We start from the raw sequence: 10052 nt of genomic DNA, 5'->3' as shown, positions 1-10052 counted from the left end.
ATGCTTTTTAAAGGCTGGATAATATTCCATTACATGTATATAACAAATTGTCTCTACCATTCTACTGTGGATGGACATTTGGGTTGCTTCCACTTCTTTGCTATTGTGAATAATGTTGTGATGAACATGGTGTGTGCGCAGATCTCATTAAGATACTGTTTTGAATTCTTTTGAAGAAATAGTGTTTTTTAAAAACTTATCTGATAGTGTCATTCATAGTCACCTGCTGCTGTAATTTGTGCTTACTGTTCTTCTTACTTTACCCTTTGAGATCTCTCATGGATGGCTTGAGACTCCTTACTGCCCCTCAAAAGTACTTTAACCTTGGTGTATAAGTTAATGACATCCTCAAGCTACAAACATTTGACTGCACTGGTATTTCTCTTGCAAACTACTAACACCACCATACTTCCTCTCATCCCACTATCACAGCCCAAATTCAGATATCACCAAGCACCTGTCTTGCCCCATACTTTCTTCTTAGAACAGCTTATGCTGCCTGGAATAAGCTAACTTTATACATTTGTGTTTAAATAATGCCTTTGCATCTACTGGGCTGAGTTCAGAGTTTGCTCTCCTTTGTCAGGAGACATTGTCCCATTGCTCCCATCATAAAAATAAACAAAAAATAAGGATTGCAAATTGGCAGCTTACAGTTCGACTCTAGCTTGAGATTACATTTGGCCCACAGAGCATTTAAAAAAACACTTATTACCTCAAAAAACTTCAAAACAGGATTTCAAAGAGATATGTGCACACACCATGTTCAACACAGCATTATTCACAATAGCAAAGAGGTGGAAGCAATGCAAATGCCTACCCACAGATGAATTATAAAGACAATTTGTTATATACATGTAATAGAATATTATCCATTCTTTGAAAAGAATGAAATCCTATCACATGTTATACACTGAATGAGTTTAAGGACATTATGACAAATAAATCAGCCAAGCCATAGCAAGACAGATACTATGGTTCTACTCATACAAGATACTTAAAAGTTGTCAGACTGACAGAAAGTAGAATATGGTTGTCAAGAGCAACTTGTTTAACAACTATAATATTTAAGTTTTGCAAAATGAAAAGTCCAAGATCCCTGTTGCACATGAATGTGATTATACATAACAGCACTAAACTCTGTGTATAAAAGTGTATAAGATGATAATTTTTAGGTTATATGTGGGGTTTTTTACTGTAATTATTTGTCTTCCAGGAGTGAGAAACTTAAAGAATAAACAAGGACCAAAATGTACAAAAGATATTGTAAAATAGAAACTGCTTAAAAGGAAAGGGAAACTAGGGTGGGGGAAAGAGGAAAGAAAGAAAGGGAAAAAAGAAAAAAAGGTTAAAAAGAAGATAAAATGGAGACAAAGCTTTGTAAATAGAGAGAGGAAGAGGAATTGAAGGAAGGAGAAGGGATTGGGAAAAAAGAGGAATCAAACTTTATCATATATAGGTACAAATTCCCTGTGACAAATATGATCATTATGTACATTTAAAATGTACCAATAAACTAATTTTTTACAAAACAAAAATTTAGAACTTTGAATGTAAAAGGCACTCTCCAGTTCACCAGTGACCCAAAGCTATTCATTCTAGTTTGATTCACATGTTTAAATGAACTACTAGAGGCCCACACTGAGTTTGAAAAAAAAGGACTTTTAAAAATAAAATGAAATGAAATTAGAATTCTCACACAGACCTGTGGAATTTTACAATAAAAATGGTTCCTGTGTTCAGCAAATATTCACTGAATCCTAGCATCTGGTTCTTGTGCAGCATGGTGAATACAAAACTGATCAACTCAGCTCCAATCTTCAAATATTTTACATCCTAAGTAAGCAGAATGATAGTATAATTTAATAAGCATTTCCAACAAGATTGTGCTGGAGACACAGCATCTTCACCTTGAGAGGGAAGGGGCACAAAAACACCCACAATAGGTAGGGAGGATAAAGACAGATAACCCAGAGGGTCTTATTTAGTATTGTAGGATGAATAGAAATTATCTGAGGAAATTCACGTATTTGAGAATCTCCAGTCTTCCTTCTATTATTAATTTCTAGTCTCACTCTATTGTGGTTAGAAAAGTGACTGATATGAATCCAATGTTCTTAAACTTGCTAATACTTTTTTGAGACTTACATGTAATCTATCCTAGAAAATACTAACAGTCCTCATTATTATCTTTGTGGGGTTTTTGTTTGTTTGTAGTAAGATGCTTTGATTACTTGGCATATACATCTACCACAGGTATTTTGTTTGTGGTTACTATGCTTACACAAAATGTAAAGCATATAACAGTCAATTTTAGGCTAAAATTGCAAATAGAGCTCTAAATTTTTACCTACACACACAATCATATTTGAAATTTTTATTTTTCATACTCATTAACAATCACTATAGTTTTTATTTTATTTTTAGTTTATACTAAAATTAAAGGTGATTTATATACTTCCAGTACATAATTAAGTTTTATTATTTTGTCTATATATTTACCTTTACAAATTAATCTTATACTTTCATGTTGCTCTTTAGTGTCCTTTCATTTCAACTTGAAGAACTCTTGTTAGCCAGGTCTAGTGGTGGTGAACTTCACTCTTTGGAAGAGATTTTATTTCTCCATCATTTCTGAAGGACAGCATTTTGAAAGTCAGGTTTTGATTTCTGCTCAGAAATCCACAGATTGTTTTATAGAGAGTCCCTTGTCTGTAATAGGTCACCTTTCTCTTGTTGTTTTTTAAATTTCCTGTCCTTGACTTTTGATAATTTGAATGTAGTATTCTTGGTCTGTGTTTCTTATGGTTCATTATATTTGAGACTTGGAGTTTCTTGAACCTATCTATTTTCCTCCCCAACTGTAGGAAGTTTTTCTTTTTAAATTAATTTATTTATTTGGTAGGTGGTCTTGCTATGCAGCTCAAACACATAGTGATCCTCCTGTCTCAGCCTCCCCAGAGCTAGGATTACAGGTGTGTGCCACCACACGTTTCAGTGGCCAGTTCAGTGCAGGGCTGGAACTGCATGGGGCCGGCACAGTATACTTTACCAGGGTTCAAGCCTGGGTCTTTGTGTTTGCCATTCAGGTGCTTAGTCTGCTGAGCTATCTCCCTGGCCTTGTAGGAAGTTTTAAGTCATTAGTTCTTCAAATAAGCTTTCTGCTACTATTAGTCACTTTTCTGTCACTGGGACCAAATATTTGATATGAACAATATAAAGGAAAAAAGACTTGTTTGCACTCACAGCTTTTAAGGTTTGAGTCCATGGCATGCCCACAGTGATGTGTCTCCTTCAACTGGACCGCATGTCCTGAGGCCATTCATCAGTGGAGTGTTCCATTGAAGAGCTCAGCACCTGTATCAGTCAGGGCTTAACTACAGGAACAGATATAACATGAGATGTAAAAATGTATAAGAATTTACAAGATTGCCTTACAATGGTCAGCCACAGAATTGGATGAAGAATTGTGCAGAGGGTTTGGGACACTGTAGACTGAAGGACTCAGTCCAAGGTCTAGTGCTCACTGCAGTGTTCCATGCAAGTCCGTATCAGAAGGCCAATGGGTCTGCAACAGAAAGCCTTATCACGAGGCCAATGGATCTGCAATGGAAAACTGATGAGTCTACACCAGAAGATTGAAGGGTCCAAGGCAGAGGCCAAAGAGTCGGCACTATAAGCCAGGAGACAATGTCCAAGCTGACTGTAAAGACCTGAGCTCCTCTGAGGAAATGGAACCCTCCATCCTTCCTCAGTTACCTTTTATATCCTTTAAATGATGAGTCACTCTAGGGTGGGGCCTCCATACCCTAGGGTGTGGAATTGATGAGCTTATTTAGTTAAACTTTTAACTTCTCAAGTTGACACAATGTATCAACCATCACAGCACCCTCATAATCCAATCTTCCAAGCATAATGGAAAGAGCACTTGCATCCATAGCTAACTCAGCACCATGGATTACATGCTCTGGCCATGTCATTCTGCCAAATTCTAGCTGGCTTTGCAGTTTGGTTGCCACCAGCACAGGGACACAGAGGTGAATGAGCAACCAACTGACCTGATCATGGCTAAAGCTAAAATCCTAGGAGAGAAGGTAAACTGTAAAGAGTCAGCAGATTCAAGTTGAAATAATTGATGGGGCAGCAGTTCTCGACCCCAAAAAAGTCCAGTGTTGTAAACTCCAAAATCAGCATAGGGTTCTAGCCTGAGTGACTTCTTCAGGGCAAGATAGAATTGGAAAAGAAATCTAGCATAGTACCTGCCATATTGCCAGAGACAGCTTAATCAGGTGCCATTTTGAGAAGGGGTTTGTTGTGTGAGGTGGAGTCACAAAAAAAGCACACTGCAGCTTCCTTCTAGTGTTATGCTATAATACTAACTGGCTGAGAGACAGTTGTGGGAGATAGACAGGGAGAGGAAAGGGCTGTACAAAGATCCTGCAAGAACTTCAAACAAAGACCAGGGCCCACACTCCACAGTGGGAGATCAGGCACAGCATGTATGGCTTTCAGAGATTGCCTATATCCAGCAGAGGCCAGTAGTCTAATTGTTTCCCCATTTATGAACTTGAGAAGGATATACCTGAGCTTGAACAGTTGCCATGGTCAGGGGTTTACAGACAGAAGGGCTTCTGGAACAGGGAGACCACCTTACAAAGACAAAGTAATAAAGCTGGAAAGGGAATTAATGACTGGCCAGGTGCCAGAATGCAGGCACTAAAAGGAAGCCACTTACTTCGAAATATAGAAGGAAAAAAAATTTAGGTGTCTTTTTTGCTTGTATTAGTTTATTTATTGGGGTATGTGTGTGCGCTTGTTCACATACACATGGTGTTTGAGGGCTTTACATTTTTTTCTTTTTCTTTCCTTTTCTGTTTTTGTTTGAGACAGAGTCTTACTGCACTTCAGGCTAGCCTTCCCTTAACACACTACATAGCACAGGCTGAACTCAAACTCACAACAATCTTCCTGTCTCAACTTCCCAAGTGCTCAGATTATAAGTGTGTCAGCATGCTCCACTGTTGCTTTTTTGTTTTGATCTTTTTTTCTTAGTGTTTTTTCTCTTAATCTTTAAACAGTTTACTTTATTTTTTTTCTTTTAGTCTTCTTTCATTTTTCTCTTTTCTCTATTTTTGTTTATTCTTTTCTGTTACTTTTATTTAATATCATTAAGTTCCTTTCATTACTTTTTAAAATTTATTTCACTATTATCATGTCCTTCTTATCTTCCATTGCTTAATTTTTCAAATTTTTCTTCTTTCATGCTTCCATTCCTGGCACCCTCTAATCTTACTACTACAATGATCAATATTTTTTATAACCATTAATCTTTATTATTCTATAGAAAGTGACTATTACTATTGAATACTGTTCTATTTTTAGTGGAGATAAAGTTGTTTCATTTAATAGATATTTATTGTAAATTAATATTTGGGTTGATGCTTATACTATAATCATAGATCTCTTTTCTATGGTTAAGGGTGGGACACTACTGTTTTTTTAGGATATATCACCATATAGTTTGTCTTTTGCAGTCACTGTTGTTACTGATTTTATTATTATAGGCAAGGTGGCATAGCTATGTGATCAATTAGTTTTCCCTGTTTGACAGTACAGTATATAGATTGCTTTGGTGTAACCATCAATATTGTGGCCAGTTCCTAGAAAACTGGGTTCTGAGATAAATACATTGCAGCCTTTTTAGAAGAGGTGAGGAGACTGTGGAAGAGAAGCAAAGGCCTGCAGTTAGGAACACCCAGAGTATAACACTGAAAAACAGACATTTAGTAAAGAAGTCTCTGTGTTAGCAACAAAGATTTCCACTATAACTTTATAGTAGAAAGTTAAACTTTCCACTATACACCTCAGCACAGAAAACAAACCAACCAAACTGAAGCACAAGAAGACAACAAAGTGCCTCCCAAAACTCCTAACTCCTCCAAAGCCAATCCAGAGGGAATTGATGGGGTTGAAATAAAAATGTCACACAGCTGAATTATTTCAAAGGATAACTGAGGAGATAGCAAAACAGAGAAATAAAGTGCTTGGTGAATTTAAACAAGATATAACAGATAATGATCCTAATGAAGAAAATAATTAGTGGCTTTATCAAGGACACTAAAGAAAAGCTAGCTGAACAAAATAAAGCAATGCAAAACATGAATGTTCAGCGTGGAAAAGAATTAGAGTCCATGAAAAGGTACTAAACATAAATTCAGGAGATTAAAAATTCTGTTGAAAGTATGAGCAACAGAAGTAGTCAGTGTAAGGATAAGTGTAAGAACTAGAAGATATGGCCACTATAAACAACCAATTAATGAGAGATGCCAAAAAAACAAAAAGAGAATATGAAAAATGGATCCAATGGCTAATACACGACACAAAGAAGACTAGTTCAGGATTAATTGGAATTAATAAAAAGTTTGAAGGCAGCATAAATGGCATTTAAAAATCTGTCTAGACATTGCCAGTCAAGTGGAAGACCCAATACTATTATGGGCTACTGGACTCTTTTAAAATATTTTTGTGAGTTCACACACCTATAATATTCAAATAACAGAACTTAACAACAAAAAGGAGATGCAGATGAATGTCCATTTTGTATCTGTGTATTCAAATGGCTAGGATCGATATACAGTTACAGTCTCTTAGTGAATAGAGGGATTTGTTCTAATGGTGTTTGTAAGTAGGATATCATGTTTGTATCTTGTACAGCAATTAGCCACTAGGAAGAATGTATACAATGTGTTAATTATTGAAACTGTCCTACCGTTTTGTTTGAAGCTGTCTCACTGCTATTTGTTTCTCAATAAATTTATGGGAAAAAAAGGAAAAAATCTGTCTAGAAAAAGTGTAGCAGAAAATTTTCCAAATATAGGAAGAAACAGACAGGTGAGACATATAGAACTCAAATAATCAGGAAAGAGCCACTCCAGACATATCATACTCAAAGTCCCATTAGCCCAACACAAAACCAGAATCTTAAAAGCTGTTAGAGAGAAAAACAATGAATCATTTATGAAAGTAAACCTACAAGAATTACAGCAGGCTTCTTAGCACAAACTGTAAGCTAGAATATCTAGAACAACTTCCAGCCCAGACTGATATATCTTGCACAACTAACTTTCAAAATTGTTGGTGAAAGAAGATATTTTCATGATAAAGAGTACCTAAAGAAATTCATGACCACCAAGGCAGAATTCCAAAAAAGATTCTCAAGGGTGACCTAGAAAGATACAGTGAAAGTAACAATGATAAAAGGTTAACAGAAAGACTAGGTAGGGTTTTCAGTCAAGTAGAAAGAAAAGAAAAGGCAGTAATAGGAAAATAATTCAATGACATGAATAAGCTAATATCAATAATAACTCTCAATGTGAATGGTCTCAATTCATCAATTAAAAGACACAGACTGACAGAATGGATTAAGAAACTGAAATCCAATTGTAAGATGTATATAAGAAACTTATTTAATACAAAAAGAAGCTGACTAAAAATCGAAGGGTGGGAAACAACATTCAATGCAGGAGGAACCCAAAGAAAAGCAGGAGTAGCTATCCTGTTTTCAACAAAGTAAATTCATGCCAAAAGTGTTCAGAAGAGCCAAATAAGTTCACTACATATTGTTTAAGGGAACAATTCAACAGAAAGAGATAACAATTATAAACATTCATGCCCTGAACCAACTTCACCAAACAAACACTATTGAATATAAAAGATCAGACAAATATTAATGAAATTATAATGAGATTATAATCTCAATCACAGATAAACAAATGAACCAAACCCCCAAAAAATGAACAGATATCAACTTTAACTAAATATTTTCTCAAATGAACTTAACAGATACATAGAGTGTTCCATCCAATAATAGAATGGACATTTTTCTCATAAGCATGTGGAACTTTCTCAAAAATAGAGCACATACTAATCAAAAATGCGAAAAACAAAGAATTACATCAGATAATTGTAGAATTAAATTATGTCAGATAATTGTGGAATTAAAGTAAAACTCAAAGGTGAAAGAAACCATATAAGAAATTATGCAAAAGTATGGAAATTAAGCAACATACTCTTAATTAATCAATAGATTGTAGAGGAAATTAAGAAATAGATACTTTCTAGAAGTGTTATTCTTCCTAGAATTAAATGATAATTCAAGGACAATACATCAGAACTGAATATATTCAATGAAAGCAGCCCTACGTGGGAAGTTTATAGCTATGAATGCCAAGATCAGAAAAACAGAGCAAGTCTAAATAAATAACATAATGATTTACCTAAAGTTTCTAGAGAAACAAGAATAATCCAGACCCAAAGCTAGTACAAGAAAGTAAATTACAAAGACCACAGCAGAAATCAATGAAATTAAGATTTAAAAACGATAGACAGAATCAATAAATTGAAGAGCTGGTTCTTTGAAGAAACTAACAAATTAGACAAAACTTTATTTGATCTTGTGCAAAAAGTGAACACTCAAATAGTGCAATTACAAATGTAAAAGGTAAAATCACAATGGACACTGTCAAAATATAGATTATTAGAAACTCTTATAAATATGTGCACCAAACGTTAGAGAACTCTGAATAACTGGATAGATTCCTAGATTCTTATGAAATTTTGAAGTTCAGCTAAGAAAATTTTAACACTCAGAATAATCCAGTAATAGACAATCAAATGGAGGTAGTCATTTTTTAAAACCCACCAAACAAGAAAATGGCAGCTCCTGACAGATTCATTGTTGAGTTCTAAAAGAACTTCAGGGAAGATCTAATGCCAATACTTGTCAAACTCTTTAATGAAATAAAAAAGGAAGTAGTACTCCCAAAGTCATTCCTGGAGTATAGCAGTACCCTGAGTCCAAAATTAGACAAGGACCCAACCAAAAAAATGAGAAATAAAAGCCAATATCCCTAATAAACTTGCATCCAAAGGTCCTCAACAAATTACTGGCAAAAATAATGCAGCACTTCATCAAAAAATCTCTCATCATAGTCGAGTTGGCTTCATCCTAAGGCTAAAAGAATGTCCCAATGTTTGTAAGTTAATAAATGTAATACATCACATAAAGAGAAACAAACTCAAGAACCAGTCCTAGCCCAGGCCCAGTGAGTGTGTGGCAGACCTTCTGGCTACCATACGCCAGAGGGACCTACTGGTCCCAGCCCAGGTGCAGCGTGTCTGAGATCATCTTCCACCACCTTGGGAAGACCCCTACCACTGCGCAGCACCACCCCCACCAAGTCACCCAGTAGGAATTTCTGCCAAGTTCCTGGAAACCGCAGATGAAGTCCTAGACCAGGGCCGGTGAGTGTGTGGGAGAGCTTCCAGCTACCCTGTGCCAGCAGGACCTAGTGGTCACAGCCCAGGTGCAGCGTGGGTGAGACCCTCTTCCACTCTCTTGGGATGCACCCTAACACTCCACAGTACCTCGCCCACCCCATCCACTAAGTAGGAATTTCTACCCCATTCGTGGAACGCCCAGAACCAGTCATAGCACAGGCCCAGTGAGTGTGTGGGAGAGCTTCAAGCTACCCGTGCTGGAGGGACCTACTGTTCCCAGCCCAGGCAGAGTGTGGGTGAGACCATCTTCCACCCCCTTGGGACACCCCCCTGACTCTGTCCTACCCAACCACCATGCCCGCTGAGTAGAAATTTTTGACGTGTTCCGGGAAATCCCAGATCCAGTCCTAGCCCAGGACCAGTGAGTATGTGGGCAAGCTGCCTCTCACCCCTACTCCAACTTGGCCTGTCCAGACTTAGCTCACACCTGGCATACAGGCCTGGGTGAAACCCTGCAGCTGCAATCTCTGCAGAGAGTGCACGGTCAGAACCACCCAGCTAGTCCAGGAGTTGAACATCTTGCCAGAGGGGCACAACAAGTTCACCACAAAGGGCAACAACAGGAAGGAGCTGAGCACAGCAGCCAGACCCAAGACATACACAGCTGGATAAATCCAAACTTTGTAGAGCTGCACCTGAACTTCAGTAGGAGCTAAGGTTATACCTTAAACAAAGATCTACAACAAAGGTCAGAAGACAGTGCTACACAAAAT

The sequence above is a fragment of the Octodon degus genome, unplaced genomic scaffold, assembly GCF_000260255.1.
Source record: "Octodon degus isolate 3935 unplaced genomic scaffold, OctDeg1.0 scaffold00068, whole genome shotgun sequence".
NCBI lineage: Eukaryota > Metazoa > Chordata > Mammalia > Rodentia > Octodontidae > Octodon > Octodon degus.
Note: the sequence above shows the minus strand (reverse complement) of the source record.